This window comes from Ambystoma mexicanum, chromosome 5p (genome assembly GCF_040938575.1).
Source record: "Ambystoma mexicanum isolate Mex_15411 chromosome 5p, UKY_AmexF1_1, whole genome shotgun sequence".
NCBI classification, from domain to species: domain Eukaryota; kingdom Metazoa; phylum Chordata; class Amphibia; order Caudata; family Ambystomatidae; genus Ambystoma; species Ambystoma mexicanum.
The window spans coordinates 322009186-322026918 of NC_090930.1; positions in this window are offsets into that span (position 1 = coordinate 322009186).

Here is a 17733-nt window from a genome sequence, read left to right on the forward strand (position 1 = left end):
CTTAGGACTTAGGCAATCAGGTTTCCGACCTAGACACGGTACGGAAACTGCTTTAATAGACCTCACGACTCAGATCCAAATCCTAAAAGACAATGGCAATCTAGCACTCCTTTTACTGCTTGACCTGTCAGCAGCTTTCGACTTGGTCAATCACCAAACACTCTGTCACCACTTGAAAACTGCAGCACATTTCTCAGACTCAGCCACAGCTTGGATCAGTTCCTTCTTGGCGAACAGAACCATGAGGGTCTTCTCTCCCACTGACTTTGCTGAACCCTCGCCAGTACCCTGTGGAGTCCCGCAAGGCTCTTGTGTGTCCCCTACACTTTATAATATATTCACAAAGCCCCTCTTTGATATCCTTGACTATCTGGGTGTCACATATACCAACTACGCGGATGACACCCAGATACTCATTCCTATCTCTGGCAACTATGAAACAGACAGCAAAACCCTTAATGATATATACTCAGTAATACAAGCATGGATGGCACAACACGGTCTCTGCCTCAATGACGAAAAAACTGAGCTGATCATCCTTGGCACCCACGCCAAACTCAAAAATCTTAATCATGCATTCAAATCCTTCACCATAGATGGCAATCTCATCCCCGTGTCAAATAATACCAAAACCCTTGGTATCCACATAGATGCTACCTTATCCTTCTCCAAACAAACTAATGCAGTAGCATCATCAGCCGCTTATACCTGTAAGCTGATCACTGCATGCAGGCCGTTTATCTCCCCACCTAATTGCATTACTCTTGCTAGAGCATTAGTCCTATCCAAAATAGACTATTGTAATGCCCTTTACTTAGGCACTAGCCACAAAAACATCGACAAACTTCAAGTAATTCAAAATAATGCCATCAGGGCCGCCCTCAACATTCCCAAAAAGGCGCACATCTCTGAGACTAGACGCAAACTACGCTGGCTCCCAGTCGAGCATAGAATATCCCTCAAAACTCTGGCCCTTACACACAAAGCCAGAGCCAACTTGGCACCAGCATACCTTACCAACCAACTTACGCCTCACACCTCCTCAAGACCACTTAGAGCAGCACAAGCTAACACTATGTCCATACCGAGATTCAAACTTCATACCTCGGGAGGAGCTAGCTTCCCTGTACAAGCTTCTAAATTATGGAACACAATCCCAGCGCTTTTGCGAGCAGAACCGTCATTTAACCGCTTCAAACATAACACGAAGTGTTGGCTTCACAACATGGACTCTATGACAGCCTAACTTACTGCTCCTATTGTGATTGTCCGCTGATTGTACACTATGTATGTATGACATCTTTGATCATGTTTATATGCACCTGCAACACTAAATATGTACATACCTGTAACTGTAACATAACCCTTTGTTGACTGCTTTTAATTGTAACTGTAACCAGATCTAATTTACGCGCCCGTATGCCCCTGGGCCTGGCTGCGCTTTATAAATAAATAAATACAAATACAAATACAAATACAAAATGCATTGCAACCTTTTTTAGAAATACAGCATCCATTTTGAAGTAGGTGTTAAGTATTTATAATTTTTGACATACAAACACCTCCCAAAGGCTCTTTTCAGAGCCACCAATTCCTCCCAGAGAAAAATGCAATGGTAACAATAAGGTAGCACCCCAATTTTTTTAATGTTCGCGAACTGTCTGCGGACGTTTAAGAAATACAAAGGGCCCTGCTTTATTTATCTTCACTTCTATTTTTTAACTGTGAAAGGCGGCTCTGAAAAGAGCCTTATTTTTTTGATTTTTGTAATTTTGTATTTTTTTGGGTTTTTTTAGACACGACACACTAGGAGAGGAGGGGAAAGGAGGGTAAACGGGGGGACACCAACCACAGGGATAAGAAAGGGCGAGCTGAGAGAGGGAGATGTAGAGTGGGTTTTATTTGGGTAGTGAGCAGGTCTTCTCGTGCTCTGAGACTATAGTCTCAAAAGCACTCCGAAGTCGCTCCCCCTGCAGAGTACTGTGTCACAGTACATACATACACTGTGAACCTCGAAAGAATTCTGTATGGCCTGTGAGGCAGCATGAGGAAGACGCTGTCCCACAGAGGTGGTCCTTGTGGTGACAGGATCAGAAACGGAGGATGAAGTAGAGGAAATCAACCTACTAAGTTCTTTGCAAGGTACAACCTTGCGAATAACCCCAGAGTGAAATTACCTCAGGTGTCGCTTCATGGTCATGGTCCCAAATTATCATTTTGCACTCATTGCAGATAACACGGTTCGCACGAGCCTTAGGACCATTCCCATAAATGGAAAATAACCGCCACACCCAAGACTCACGTCTAGTGTGGGTAGTAGGGATTTCCTCTACCTCATTCTCGTCATCCTCTTCTTCCTCCTCTGCATCCTCACTCCTGTTCCCCTCTTCAGGCCCTGGGGTAGGTGGTGGTGGTGGAGGGGGTGGGGGTGGTGCTGAAGCAGGTGCAGCACAAGGTGGCAGTTCTGCAGCCAGGGATGCCATCTCGATGGTGTAATCAGCAAGTTGCTGGAAAAATAGCTGTGCTCTGAACAATAGCCAGAAACACAATGAGAATGAGCTCTAGGGCGTGGTCTTTTATAGGGGTGCTTGTATGCGGTTCGTGGACATGCGCACTGTCCGCGGACAGATCAAACATAAAAAAGGGTTCAAAATGTTTCAAAAGATATGTAGAAACTCAGGATTACTATGTGGGACTTGTGCCATGATGAGTTTTTATGGAAAAATATTGTGGATTACTCGAAAATGTACTTTTAAATTGTTCGGGGACATGAACAGTGTCCGCATTCAGAACACGCGATCAGAATGGGCGCGGTCACATGATCCCTTCGCGAACAGGTCCGCGAAGGAAGCTCCTGTCCGCAGGACACCAAATGCACGGACATTGGTTTGCGCATGCGCGTTGATGTTCTACGGACAGTGTTCGGGTCCTGAATTAATTAAAAGTGCGTCACACATCAAACGAACATTTCTGGACATCGGGTATGTTCTAGAACAGTTTAAACTTGCTAGCGAACACTACGGACAGATATAGTGTTCTTTAGGACACTTCCATTTTCGTTTGATTATGAACTTTTCAGGACATCAATTGTGTTCTTAGAACAGTTTGAACTTGCTAGCGAACAGTACCGACAGGTATAGTGTTCTTTAGGACACCTCCATTTTCGTTTAATTACGAACATTTCAGGACACCGCTTGTGTTCTTAGAACAGTTTCAACTTGCTAGTGAACAGTACGGACAGGTATAGTGTTCTTTAGGACACCTCCATTTTTGTTTAATTACGAACATTTCAGGACATCAATTGTGTTCTTAGAACAGTTTAACTTGCTAGCAAACAGTATGGACAGGTATAGTGTTCTTTAGGACACCTCCATATTTGTTTAATTACGAACATTGCAAGACACCGCTTGTGTTCTTAGAACAGTTTCAACTTGCTAGCGAACAGTACGGACAGGTATAGTGTTCTTTAGGACACCTCCATTTTTGTTTAATTACGAACATTTCAGGACACCGCTTGTGTTCTAAGAACAGTTTCAGCTTGCTAGCGAACAGTACGGACAGGTATAGTGTTCTTTAGGACACCTCCATTTTAGTTTAATTAAGAACATTTCAGGACACCAATTGGGTTCTTAGAATAGTTTCACCTTTCTAGTGAACAATACGGACAGGTATAGTGTTCTTCAGGACACCTCCATTTTCGTTTATTTACGAACATTTCAGAACACCCGCGCTGTCTGCGGAAATCTACATTGTTTTCAAAAAATAAAAAATGGGAAGTAATTACAACACAATATAAAAATTTCACTTTATTTCACTCTATTGGGTAGGATGGCCATTTGCTGTAAGTGCAAGAGCAGGAATCAGGCAGAGTGGTAAGCGTTGCTCTGTCTCTGCAGTTCAGAAGGCGCACAATGAAGTGTCTTAGTGCAGCCAATATTTTAGACTTGGTGGCAAGCACCCGATGAGCATGTTCAATTACAATGCTGGTTTACCTAGAATCTTCATCAATAAGTCCTCCACGAGTGCTTCCCAGGGGCCTTTACCAGCTGTTCTTGAGTTTACCAATTATACAAATTTTATTTCACCTCAAGCGTGACTCAAGATCATCACATTTGAGCAGGGCGTTCTTTAGATCTGTAGTGACAATGGAGGTCAGTCTTTTGAGCTGCTCTAGCTCATCTTCCACTGTGCTGGCCCTTGAGTCCACTGTGCTGGCCCTTGAGTCCACTGTGCTGACCCTTGATTCCGCCTCTGTGATTCTTATGCTCTCTTTATCCTGCTTAGCTTTTAGTGAGCTTATGCTCGCAGTGATATCTTCGGGCTTCGTGTTTTACGGAGGTAAATCCAACTTGCACTGTACTTAATAATCGACATAAGTCTGGGTGGTCCTGCTCTTACCAATTCTCCTCTTCATCCCCTGCATTGTTTATCGCAGCTTTCTGTTTAGGGTGTTTTTTTGTATAGGCATTGAGGCTGCCATGCTTCTCGGTGCCCTCTCCTCCCTTAGCCATCATGTGTCCGTTTTGGAAACTCTATGCCAGCTGTGTAGTCATCTCTCAACACTGCTCTCTGAGTTATTGGTTTGATGATCATTCTGGAGCCCGAGGTGCATTATGGGGACCAGATGTGTCTGTACGTTGGTTCAGATTTTCGGCACTCCACTCTTCTGGGGGTATTCTTCTCCTCCCTTGCTTAGGTGTCCAACAGCAAGTGTCCCTCTGCCTCAGGTAACTTTGTATAGCTCCTATGTCTACTCGCCCCAGCATAACTTTCTTGCCTTCTGTAGGGCAGAGGGCGTCCAGGGCACTGAACTCAGGATTAGGACAACTCAATTTTTTGGTCGCCACCATACATTTATTTAATTTAATTTATGTTATTTTATTTGCATTTTTAAAGCGCTCACACAGCCCGGGGGCATCGAGGCGCTGTTACAGGAATAAACTCTTAGTTGTGTATTTATAACGCGCCTAATACCTGGAGATTTTTTAACGCGGACCCGGGGATCGAACCTGTGTTTCTTCGTGTCGTCTTGTTTCCAAGGCGAGCATGTTGCTGCTGAGCTATCCTCCCGTTACATATGGGGCTGTATCATATCTCCAGCAGGCAGCCTGGACCAGCCATCAGTAGAAAGAAGAGGGGGGATGCAGGCCACTGGAGGTACCAGGTATCATCGTGCTACAGTAGTCAGAGTAGTCTGTCCAGTATCCCTGACACATGGCCAGTGCTACGTCCTCAGGTCTGCTCACCCGTGGAAGTCACCGGGGTGTGGCAACCTTGCAGGGCCTCTTGAGGTCCATTAATGGCCACAAGGGTAGACTCCTCACCTCAGTTGCAGTCACATTCGTGCTGGTGCAGGGGGGCGATCGGGCAGCACAGCCTGGAGGTCCAGTCTCTCTAGGCCCCAGCAGCCAGTCGGCAGCTCTACTTCTAATTTTGTCAACAGGGCCCTGCAGAGGGAGGGCACCAAGTCATTACGTGGCTGGTTCAAATGGAGCATTAGCAATGTGCAGCCATCTTATTAGCTGCGCTGCTGACCCCCCCTTAACTCCCCAATACATTTTAGTTTTAAACATAAACCATAGCCTAGTTCTTGTCCAAGAATTGTGAGTTGGATTCTATATCAAGGAGTGGTAAATCGGTGATGCCCACTTGATTAAAACACCAATATATTAACAAATATATCTTACACGGAAAACATGTATATCCCACCCTTGTGGAGGTATATGCTTTTTTGCTGGGGTCCAAATATTATGCCTGGTGCACTGGCTAGGCAAAGGCCAGCCATGTTAATAGCAATGGCAATGTATCCAGTCATTACATGTATTACAAACATATGCATTGCAGCAACTCCAGATGTTGTGTTCTTGTTTGTAATAAGGACATTTTTCCAAATACTGTGTAACATTTACTGCCTTGCTTATTCCAAGGTGTAGAGGAGTTTAATGACTGCTCTGTTTATTATTAATGACCATACTTGTGGTTTTATGCACTGAGGTGGCAGAATATAAAAAACGATTTCACATAATAATACAAACTTTATTTTGGGAAAAACATGTTGACACTAGACACAGTGTTCTAGGAAAGGATTCTGATAAAACAGTCAACGTGTGCTCTCTGTCACATTTGAATTTTGCTAAATTAACCAAAATAAAAATCAATCCACGCTTTATAGCTCAGCTGTTTACAGAGGATGGCCATTTGCAGCAATTATACACACATAACTGTCACGTATCTGACAGGTCTCCTTGCCTTCTGCACACAATGATCGCTAATTGCCTGTTAAATACTATTACCACCATAAGATCACTCAGGCACAGGAGCTTAGCTGACAAATGTTTCACACTTAAGCAAACATAAAAAATAAAATCGTGTACTTCTTTAGAGTGACAGTCATTAATATGGAAATCAAGTTGAACAAACTCACGCAAATTCATGAAGGCATAACGTGCTTTAATAAGCAAAATAGCTGTGCTCGAATCTATATGGTGAAGCGGGGTGACAAATGGAGGACATTCTGAGTGCGCTCTCTCTGCTCCACGGGCCTCGCTGGCTTTGGCAATGTGGCAAGAACGCTGAACAGGGCAGGAGATGCATGGACGGTGTCATTTAACGTCCACGTTCTTATCTTTCCTTCCAGTCCAGCCCACTGTCGCCATTGTCAAAGAGAAAGTGACTAGGTAATTGGGCGGGACATAGGAAGAGCAATGACACTGTTCCCCTCACCTGTAGCTGGCTCTTCCACAGTGCATGTGCATGAAATAAACAATACATGTCTGCTCCCTCTCCAGCATTGCCTCAGATGACAATTGCCTCTCTGAAAAGACTGACATGCCTAGGAGACTGCCGTCTCGGTTGGACATGAGAGGGAGCCCTCTAGCACTACAAAAGGGATAGCACAACATGATACACCTCTTCATATGATGGCAATACCTGGTATATAGCGTTAGTGCACTGACATTTTAAAGGGAAAACCAGACACTTGACCAGAATAGCTGGCCATGTAATCGGAAAATCAGAGATTGGGCCTCATTACAAGCTTGCCGGTCTGAAAATAGTGGTGCTGGTATATCCATACCGGCACCCTTTTCCAGATCGGTGTAGTCCGAGTTGCGGCACCGGTAACACCAGCATCGCAACGGACGCACTGCGTCTGTCAACACAGTTGCCGGTATCTCCGGAGACATGCAGCAGTTTGTAATACTAGCGTGGCTCTCAATGAGTGCACATTCCGAGGTGCATGGACATGCAACCAATGGAATGGACATGCCGGTAACAACGTGAAAATGATGCCGGTATTTCAGGCATCGTTTTCACGTTGTTACCGGCATGTCCATTCCGGTGGTTGCGGACCAGGTGTTAAGTAGATACTGGTGTGTAGAAACATGCCACAGGTGCTCAAAATCAGCACAAGTGGACCCAGTGGCCTGTTCCACAACAGAAAAGGACCACTCCCACACACCAAAACCCTTCCAGAACGACAATGACACCATTAGCCGTAGCAGTACTGGAGCTGGAGGACATGCCTGCAGAACTACTGATTGAAGAGGCAGTGAGGCGGTGGATGCAGCGTAGGCCCAGCAAATCCACAATGCGCAGCAGGTCGTTCCCCACAGGCAGGCACCAATCACTTGCCCAAGGGCCACCCCATTCAACCTCACCCCTGCTCAGATCCACACCCTGTACTGGCTAGAGAGGGACACCATCACCACCATAGTGGACCTCATAGATGATAACCTGGTCAGCCTCATTATTATCCGGACATCCCCCACCCGCCCCTTGCTGAAGGTAGTGTCTGTGCTACACTTTATTGCCACAGGCACATACTAGCACACAGCGGGCCAGCTGCATTTATTTATTTATTTCATTTCTTACACGCCCAGACCCTGGGGTATCACAGCTTGGTTACAGACATCTTGGTAATTAGTCATACAATTGATGGAAGAGCATAACAGACAATATTTACAAGTGGATAAACAGACAGGCATGGGTAAGCAATGTGTGCAGAAGTAAACGCGGATTCGCTAGTCTCCAAACTACCATGTGCTAGTATTGATTAAACAACCATGTCTTTAGTTGCTTTTTGAATCTGGGGAAGGAAGTCTCTAATTTGAGGTTGATGGGGAGGATGTTCCAATGTTTAGGGGCCAGGACCTAGAAGCTGCTACCCCTGCTCTGGTATTGTTGTAGTGGGGTAACAGTAGGAGTTGACTCTCGGATCTCAGAGTTCTGACATTTTCTTTTTTCTGAAGGGTGTTATTCAGGTATTGGGGGGCTTTTTTGGCCAGGCACTTATGCTCGATGCATAGCATTTCAAAGATGATCCAGGCTTTGTTGGGTAGCCAATGGGCATCCTTCCGAATCTTAGAGATGTGATCGTATTTTCTTATCCCTAATGCTGCCCTAAGGACTTTATTTTGCAAAAGTTGGATTTTAAAGAGGTTGGTGTTGGAGGTCCCTTCTAATAGCACATTGCAATAGTCCAACGTAAGGCAGTTGGTTGGTGTCAGGAATTGTCGACTTAGTGCGATCAATTTGGATGTGTACGCCGTGGATGATGACAGGGAGCTGATATGTTTGGTCAAATTGAGGTTAGCATCTGGGTAAACGCCTAATGTTTTTACCTGCTTGAGTACTGTGATCAGAGAATCATCTATATTGGTATCACCCAATCACCCATCTATATTGGTATCGCCCATGCATACCCATCTATATTGGTATGCATGGTATCGCCCAACCATGTTGCTCCCGTGTGCTCACTCTGGTGCTCGATGCACTCCTTTCCCATGTACGGGAACACATCAGCTTACCACGGACTGCTGAGGAGGTGAATGCCACAAAAATAGCATTCTATGCACTGGCAGGCATGCCTAATGTAAATGGAGCGGTGGACTGCGTACATGTGGAGCTGGTGGTCAGGCATGTTGTGGAGGTAGTGTACCGCAACAAGAAGCTATAACATTCCCTCAATGTACAGATGATGTGTGATGCCCGCCACCTCCTCACACATTGCTGTGCAAGATTCCCCTGCTCTACACATGACTCCATGGTGCTGTGGAACTCCACATTGCCCAGGTACATGGCACGACATGCCAGACATTATAGCTGGCTGCTGGGTGAGTCTAACTACAAGGCCATGTGGAGTGTTGAATTGGGGGGAGCAGTGAAGAGCATAGCATACCTGGCTGCTGGGTGAGTCTAACTACAAGGCCATGTGGAGTGTTGAATTGGGAGGGCAGTGAAGAGCATAGCATACCTGGCTGCTGGGTGAGTCTAACTACCAGGCCATGTGGAGGGTTGTATTGGGGGAGGGCAGTAACTAGCATAGCATACATGGCTGCTGGGTGAGTCTAACTGCAAGGCCATGTGGAGTGTTGAATTGGGGGGGGGGCATTGAAGAGCATAACATACCTGGCTGCTGGGTGAGTCTAACTACAAGGCCATGTTGAGTGTTCAAAAAATGGCCCAATATGAGACCCATGAGCAGTGGATGTGTGTACTGCATGTATCAATCCATCATAACTCGTACTGCAAATTCCTGATATAATTACCAAATCCTTGTGAATGTTCCGCTGCCTCAGCATATCTGGGGAAGCCCTCATGTACAGCATGTAAGATGGGAAACATTGTGCTGGCATGTGCCATGTTGCACAACATGTGCATCCAACGCAATGTCCCCCTGCCTTCCGACATGGACATGCTACCACCAAAGGCTAAGGATGAGACTGAGGAGGAGGAATATTGCAACGGCAATGATGGACGTGCCACACGTGCAGACCTTATACAGCACTACCTTTGAGCACCTGCTACACACACAGCACTGGACATTGATGACACTGGGCACTGGGCACTGGACACTGTACAACAATAAATGCACTCGCACTGAAAGATCAATTTTTGTTTGTTATGAACCCCATATATATTGTGAGAAAATGTAATATTTTCATTTGTGATTGCCCTTGATTACCTCTACGATCCCACCCAACTATCCCTCCCCACACCCCCTCCCTAACTATCCCTCCACACACCCCTCCCCAACTATCCCTCCCCACAACCCCTCCCCAACTACCCCTGCCCACACCCCACCTATCCCTCCACACACCTCCTCCCCAACTATCTCTGCCCACACACCCTCCCCAACTCTCCCTCCCTACACCCCCTCCCCAACTATCCCTCCCCACACCTCCTCCCCAACTATCCCTCCCCACACATAATGAGTCTGTCCTATTTTTGTCCACGTTTATGTGGAGGGGTGTGCACTTCTGCAGGGTGAGTCAGCCGAAGCGAAGTAAGGCTTGGGCTGCTTTGGTGTGAGCTCGTAGGTGTGTTGCTTGATGATGGTGCCAGTGTCAAGGGCATGTGCTGTTGTTCTGTAAGTGTCTGAACTAACATGGTGATGGACTCTACCAGGGTTGAGATCGACTCCTTCCCCTCACTCACCCGCCATGCCAGATGGCATATCCCTCGGCCCAGCATCCGTGCGGTCCTCCTGGAGGTGTCCTGTAGTATCTCCCGTATGAGCCGAGCCTCCTCAAGGTAATGTTGCACTATTGTGTACATTGATGTTTGTCGTGCCTCCATCCTGGTTAGGCATCCCTCATTGTCCCTCATTGTCTCATTGTCACATGCATTGTGTATTGGTGGTGGTTGTCTGAGTTGGGGGTTCATTGGGCCCAAAGGGCTGAATCCCTCAGCATCGGGGTAGCTGTGGTCACTGGATATATAATCAGGCCCACTGTCTTCCCCAATGTCGGTGGGTGGTGTGCCTTGCATTCGGGGTACAGGTGGCTCCTGTCATGGGGTGCCAGTAGGATAGGTGGCTCCTGTCAGGGGGGTTGCCTGTAGGACAGGTGGCTCCTGTTGGGTGGGTGCCTCTAGGACAGGTGGCTCCTGTTGGGGGTCTGGTAGGACAGGTGACTCCCGTTGGGGGGGTGCCTGTAGGATATGTGTCTCCTGTCAGGTGGGTGCCTGTAGGACAGGTGGCTCCTGTTTGAGTGGTGGCTGGGCAGATGCAGTAGTAACCCACTCCCCTCTGCTGCCGGATGCACTTGATCCATGAGTGGAGGTGGTGGTAGGCCGGTGGCGGCGTGCCTGGAGTTCTGCGATGTTGTTGGCTGTTCCGCCTCATTGCCAGATGATGTGCCTATGTGGGTCAGAACGGCAGGGCATCAGTGATGGTTGTGGATTCATCAGACAGACATGAGTACTAGTGATTTCAGATGTATGGACATCATCAAGGACATGCTGATGGCCATGGCATGGTGCACACATGCATGTTTCGAGAAATGCTGTTTTGGTGCATGTGTGATGTGCGTGCATGATTTGTGCAGTGCCTGTTGCCTAGGGTACTGGTGTTTTCTGGTTTGGGTGTTATGGGTGTGCCACACAATCTGTATGACATGGGGTTGTCTGATTGTCAAACGGTTGTGTAACACATATCTCTGCTGCCTATGGCATTAGCTGCGTTGAGATAGAATCTGCGGGATGTGACTTGGTGGGTGGGACAAGTGGGCAACATGTATCATTGATATGTGCATCTTGTCATCTGCTGGTGGTGGTGGTATGTGACACTGACGTGACTTTGGGCATGTGGTACCATGGCAGTGACGACAGCAGTTGTGCAGTGTCAGGGGGATGTGTGTCTGAGTGCCTGCAGATGCAACTTGTGAGGGCAATACAGGGAATCTGTGTGATGTGTGAGTGTTGTATGGATGTGCAGGCAGGTACAATGTGCATGTGTGCAACAAGGTTGATGGTGGGTGGACTGCCAGCAGGGCTACATTGGCCTCAGGTACAACATACTTCACATATTGGGCTACTCATTGGCACTGAGGCTACAAGGTGTGTGGTGTGACATTGGTCTTACAGGGACTCACCAGCCTCATTGGACGTGAGAGCTCTGGCTCCCTCGATCGCCTCCATGTGCATTATACTGCTGCAGGTTTTCTCCCAGGCCTGCAGTTTTATTGGAGATGGTGGTCCCCCACCTGTGGCCGTGCCCTGGGCTTGCTGTGCAGCAAGAAAGTTCCGCACATGGAGACGTAGATCGTCATGGTTACGGGCAGCAAAAGAACATGGAGGGAATTCTCTGAAAAGTAAGTTAACTTTAGAGATCTAGCCATTTTCAAGAAGGTGAACATTATACATAGTTGCAATCATTTGTTAGGGAGAATTCTCCAAAATGGTGAATTTCCCTTACCTACTGAGTCCCTCAGCAGCTTTGCTGGATTTATAGGATTTCTTTTTTTCACCTAGTAAGAGTGTGAGCCTTTTTTCCTCCTCTTACATGTGTTTTGCTGTGTGCGTTTAACATTTTTGTGTTGATAGACTGTGGAGCCTCACCTACTCCATGAGCATCATCTTTTTACTGTATGTTACACAGCACCTTCAGTGCAGTAAGACAGGGTTCTCTTTTTCAGACTTTCCAACTCCGACTCCATTTTCTGAGACTGACTACCTTCTCTCAGAACATGTAAAGTTGCCACTTACTTTATTAGTCTTTTTAAACTCACAGACCCAGTACAAACTATCTTACATAGAGTTCTAGAAATGGTTAATAATTATCCCTTTTTGTCTGTTTCTCATGGAACATTGTTTCATTGCCTTTTCATTAAGATTTGGCTGGTGGCAGTGGTAACTACCATATTTTTCCTACCGCGTTTATTCTGAATAGCATTGGTATTGTTTTAGGCTATCTTGGTAGCCTCGAACTTAAACCCGCTAGACCATATACGTTTTTATACGGTTCCGGCTGGGTTTATTCACCATTTCTTTTTGTAGAAGTCTTTCTCGTGTTTTACTCTACGCACCAAACCAGGTTTGGTCCCTTTGTTCACCCGCCTGTCGCGGGCTTCTGCACAGAAGCCCTCCTTAGGTGCCTGAATGTCTGAGGGGGACAGGATGTGAAGGAGGGGTTTGAGACTCCCTGTACAGGGTCTCCTTGGAGACCCATGTCGCACTCTGGTATGATTCGCTGTGGTGATTGTCCTGGCGGGACAGCCACTCTGCTCTGTGATTGACAGCCAGGCTGGGTGAATGGGGAAAACTGCATAAAAAGCAGGTCTCTGGGCCTGAAAAGGCAGAGTCGCTACTGGATCGAGAGAACCGAAGAGAAGCTGACAGAAAAGGACCTCTACCACGACTAAATCTCCCGGTGAAGCATTGCTGCGGGTCCGAATCTTCAAACTTCAACGACAGGGAAGATCTGCAAGGAATCCTCTCCCCTTGAGCTGGTGGGAACAACCAGTTCACCAAATTGCTCGCCAGGCCTCCCTTCTCTGGTCGAATTTGCTGTACAGAGCTACAGTGAACCGGATAGCCAGGGGGAACGGACCCTGCTTGCATTTTAAGGAGCGCACCTTTTATTTGTTGCTTTACTCTGTTGCGGGTTTCTTCCCTGGGCAGTGCAGGACCCTCCGGTCTTCCTCCTTCTTGTCAGTCCGACAGTCGCTTCAGGAACCGTGAGTCTGCAGGGCCTGCCAGGAACGTCTGCCTCAGCTACAGCATTCTTCTGCTTTAAAGGTTTGTGCTAACCCGGTTGTTCGTTTTGTCCAGCCGCGGTGAAAGTGTCTGAAATCTTTCGCCAATCCGAGGGCTTGTCCTTCTTCATTCTTTAAAGTAACTTTTCATCCGACCAACTTCGTTCTGAACTCTTGGCAAAGACTTAACTGCAAACTGCTCTGAACTGTGTGATCCTCTGCAAAGACTTTGGTCTGTTGACTTTGGGCCAGGCTCCTTTTAATTAGATTTCCTCACTGTAGTTCCTTTTTCTAGATTGCCCTGCTTACTTACTTGTTGGTGCTGCTCGATTTCTGTCTAACTTTGTCTTTCCCTCCCTTTTAAATTGCTGGAGTGCCATTTTGCTCACACTTAATTTTGAGCCTAACTTGTCCGGAATCTATTGGGTACGGTGTTGTGTATTGGTAACCTGATGTTTCTTCTGCTTGATAAAGTGAGATCTTTAATAACTGATGTGTAAATAAATGTATATTTTTTTACTCAGAAACCTTGAGTCAGTGTTTGTTTGAATCATAGTAATTGCTGTCATTTGTGTATCTATTGAAACTGCTCACTTTACTCTTGAGATAAGTCTGGCTGCTCAGCCATTGCTACCACTTTACTGTGTAGTACAGGCTTGTACCAAAGGTGAATTCGTACTGTCACTTGTAGTCCTAATTGTGTGTGGTGTTCCCAAATGGTACTGTATATAATTCTGCCTAACACTGGTGTACAGGGATGAGGATCAAGTATAGTGATTACACTTAGAGTGCTGCTATTACCTTGGATCAACTAACCACAAGGCTAAACTGTGGATTATCTGAAAAATCTGTGTAGAAAAAGGAATCTCTCTGTCAAAGGCAAAAAGTCTGAATTGATTGAAAGGTTGTTAGATAAACAAAGTCTGTAGGGTGGGTCTATAATACCTGACCCCTCAGCAAATGTGGAAAATAATGAGGATGATAATGTGTCTATTATTGATGAGTTGGAGGAAGTAGTTGTGTCTCGCAATGTAGGCCTCACTGCTCCCTCACCTGCTCAACAACCTCAACCTTTGTCCACTGGGACCCCACCAGGTCCTACACTCAGTCCTGAATGCATTGCTCTAGAAAAGATGAGGCTTGAATTGGAATGTAAATGTTTGAATGCCCAAACTGAACAAACACATCAAGAACTTAAGCTCAGAGAAATGGAGATGAACCATGCCTTAGAGATGAAAAAGTTGTCTACTGAAAATGCTTCTCTCCCAGAGTCTTCTAGGTCTTCCAGTCCTAAGAGACCCAGTATACCTAAAGAAATTGTAGGTATGTATTAGGCTAAGCTTGATATTTTGGATTGGTTGGCAATGTTTGAATATAACCATGGGATTCAAGACATTGTAGGGAATCAGTTTCTTCCATGGCTCTTCTCTAGGCTACCCACTGTTGCATCGGATGTTGTGATGGAGTTGGGGGAGGTGGATAGGATGGATTATGAGTGTGTGAAGCCAAATTTAATTGCTAGATTTGGGAAGATCCCCGACCGGCCCATAGAGTCGGAGTTTGCTCAGAAGCACTTTAAGACAAGATAGCAGCCCCTGTGAGATGGATGGGGATGCAGATATATACTTCAACACCAATCAATAAGGACCGCTCAACGGTTTGGCAAAGGGAGTCCGTTTAATGACAAGTACAAAAAACGGGGAGTCATGAATATCAGCAAGGGTGCGATCTTCCTTCTCGCTTCAACTTCAATGAACTTCACATTTAACATTTATACTAAAAACTCGTCATCCTTGACGTGTAACACTCAAAAGTTGACATGCAATTCTATTGGTTCGTAAAAGGTAACTTTACTATAGGTACTATATCTGTATATGGTAACAGAGTGAGGGGTTTGGGTAAATACTGTCAGGTGGGCATCTCAGCCTTCCCTTCAAAAATGACTACTGCGGATGTCACTAAAAGTACGACGTCCCATTGGTTCTACTAACTATAGGACCCTAGATTACTTGGTCCACTGTGATTGGGTTGGCATCAACCCCATGCATACATTTTCACTTTGCTTAGCAGCATGCAGGAGGTCAGCCAGGTGCAGGGTGCCCCTCAACTCACCCGGCCTTCTTCCAATCAATCATCACTTTAGTGGCTATGTGTCAATTATTTCGCTGTGGTTGGCTCAAGACTGCATCTTCTGTGTAGATATCTTCCCCTGGCTCACACGTGGGTGTGGGGGTCTTGCTTCTGTTCGTTCGGCTGGTCACGTGCTTCAGACACCGTGGATTAGACTTTTCTTCAACAATTCATGTAGTTAATTGTAGCTACTGCTCGTTCATTTTGATTTGATATGACCTTGGTTCCCTAGGCACGAGTTGCCTCTGCTGAGTTTCATTTCTGCCGCTCAGCTCCTGATTTCGTTCACTGTGAAACCTTTCTCGAATGGCCTTAGTAATTTTGTTGATTCTGCTTTTCGTGCAAAGTGGAAGTATACTTCATATAAAGTGCTTTATTTGAGGTAGATATGTATATGGTGCTTGCTGCACTATCCCTCTACTAAGGATAGCAAGCCGCACGATTCTCTTAGCTTTCTTGCAGTTCCAAGCATATGTACAGGTGTAAACAGGTTAAATATTGTTGCCATGCTTACAGCTTAAGCGTCTTACATTTGACATTGCCTTCACACTCTAAGTTCACAATATCCTTGTTCATGGTGTTGTGTCTCTTTGTGTCTTTCTCTGGTCGTCATTTCTTCTATAGGTGAGTCAGTTTGGGTTCTCTTGACATCAACTTCTGTGTCTATACATGATGGTCTGAAGAAATGTCTCTTTGGAGTCCATGTTTTTATGACTCCTTTTAGACTTCCTGCCATTCTCACGTGTTCATCTTTATTCCATGTCATCAGTTGACACTGTCCATTTGGGCTGCTGTAAACCCATCTTCCCACATAATTTCTATGCTTCTTGGGATATAGAAACCTTGTTCCTTCTGGTGCATGAATGCTGGCTTTCACAAAATCTCTTATTTCTCTGTCTGTCAAGTCTTTGAGCTTCCATCCGGGCTCGACATTGATCAGGATCTTCATCCCTATGGCTTTTTCTCAGTTTTCTGACATTGGGAGATTATTATCTTGATAACACAGAATCCTAGCAGCATCACCACTAACAGGGCTCCTAGAAACTTGAATGCATCTGCCATCCATTGTGTAACCCATGAGACTAGTGATCCAAACCAACTGTCATCATCAACTTCGTCCGTCTCATCAATCATCTGGTTCTGCAGTTTTGTCAGCATACCTATTGGTTCTGTTAGAGTTCCATTTTCCTCATTGTGAGAAGGTATAAATGTGCAACATGATTCTCGATTTTTGCACAAACTCCTCCATCCATGGCTGTGATCATGTCAAGCACATACCTATTCTGGAGAGTCATCAGTCGGACTGCTCTTAACTCCTCGTTGATAGCGTTGAATCCTTTTATGGTTGTGTTGATGGTCTGCAGTAGTTCCCATCTGGTTATCTGCAACCATTTGCTCCAACTTGAAATCTTGGCATGAAAATTGTTGTGAACACTGATGAGGTGAGGCTAAACAGCCTGTTTTCATATGGGATTGCATGAAAAGCATCCTCTGATTTGGCGCAAAAGTAATTCTCCCTTTTCATTCGGGTCAACAGTTCCACAGATCTCTTCTTCCTTAGGTGTGCATCTGCTTTTGGGAAACTGTCAATATTCAGGTCACTTTTTTCAGGATCACCAACGCTGGAACGTGGACATTCACTATTGTGCATATACCTCCCCAGTTTCTTGGCAGTCTGATGTATGCTTTGGATCCACATGCCCAATGATGATCCATAATTACTGCAGTTCCATGCATCATTTCTGGAGCATCCAAGATTTGTCCACAGTTCTGATTCTCTCCCATCTTCCTTGTGCCATTATTCCTGAAACAGTATTTTGTGCTCTCCAGTGGTACTATCCTCCTCTGTCGTCGACCCATGTCAGCAGTTTTGCAAGCCTTGGCCATAATGGCTTGGATATCCTTTGTGAATTTCCAATTGCTTCCTTGCAGGCTCCGAGGACCATCCATGCCTGCAAATTACTTGTCCTTTCTCCCATCCATCGGGTGAAAGCACTGTTCCCCAAATCTGCATTTGGCATCTGTTCTTCCAACTTTGAGCATCTTCTTGAGTTTTTCCTTGAACATTTAGCTTCTTGTTCACTTCCTATCTGATATCCGCTCCTTTCACTCCAGGTTTCTCGTACCT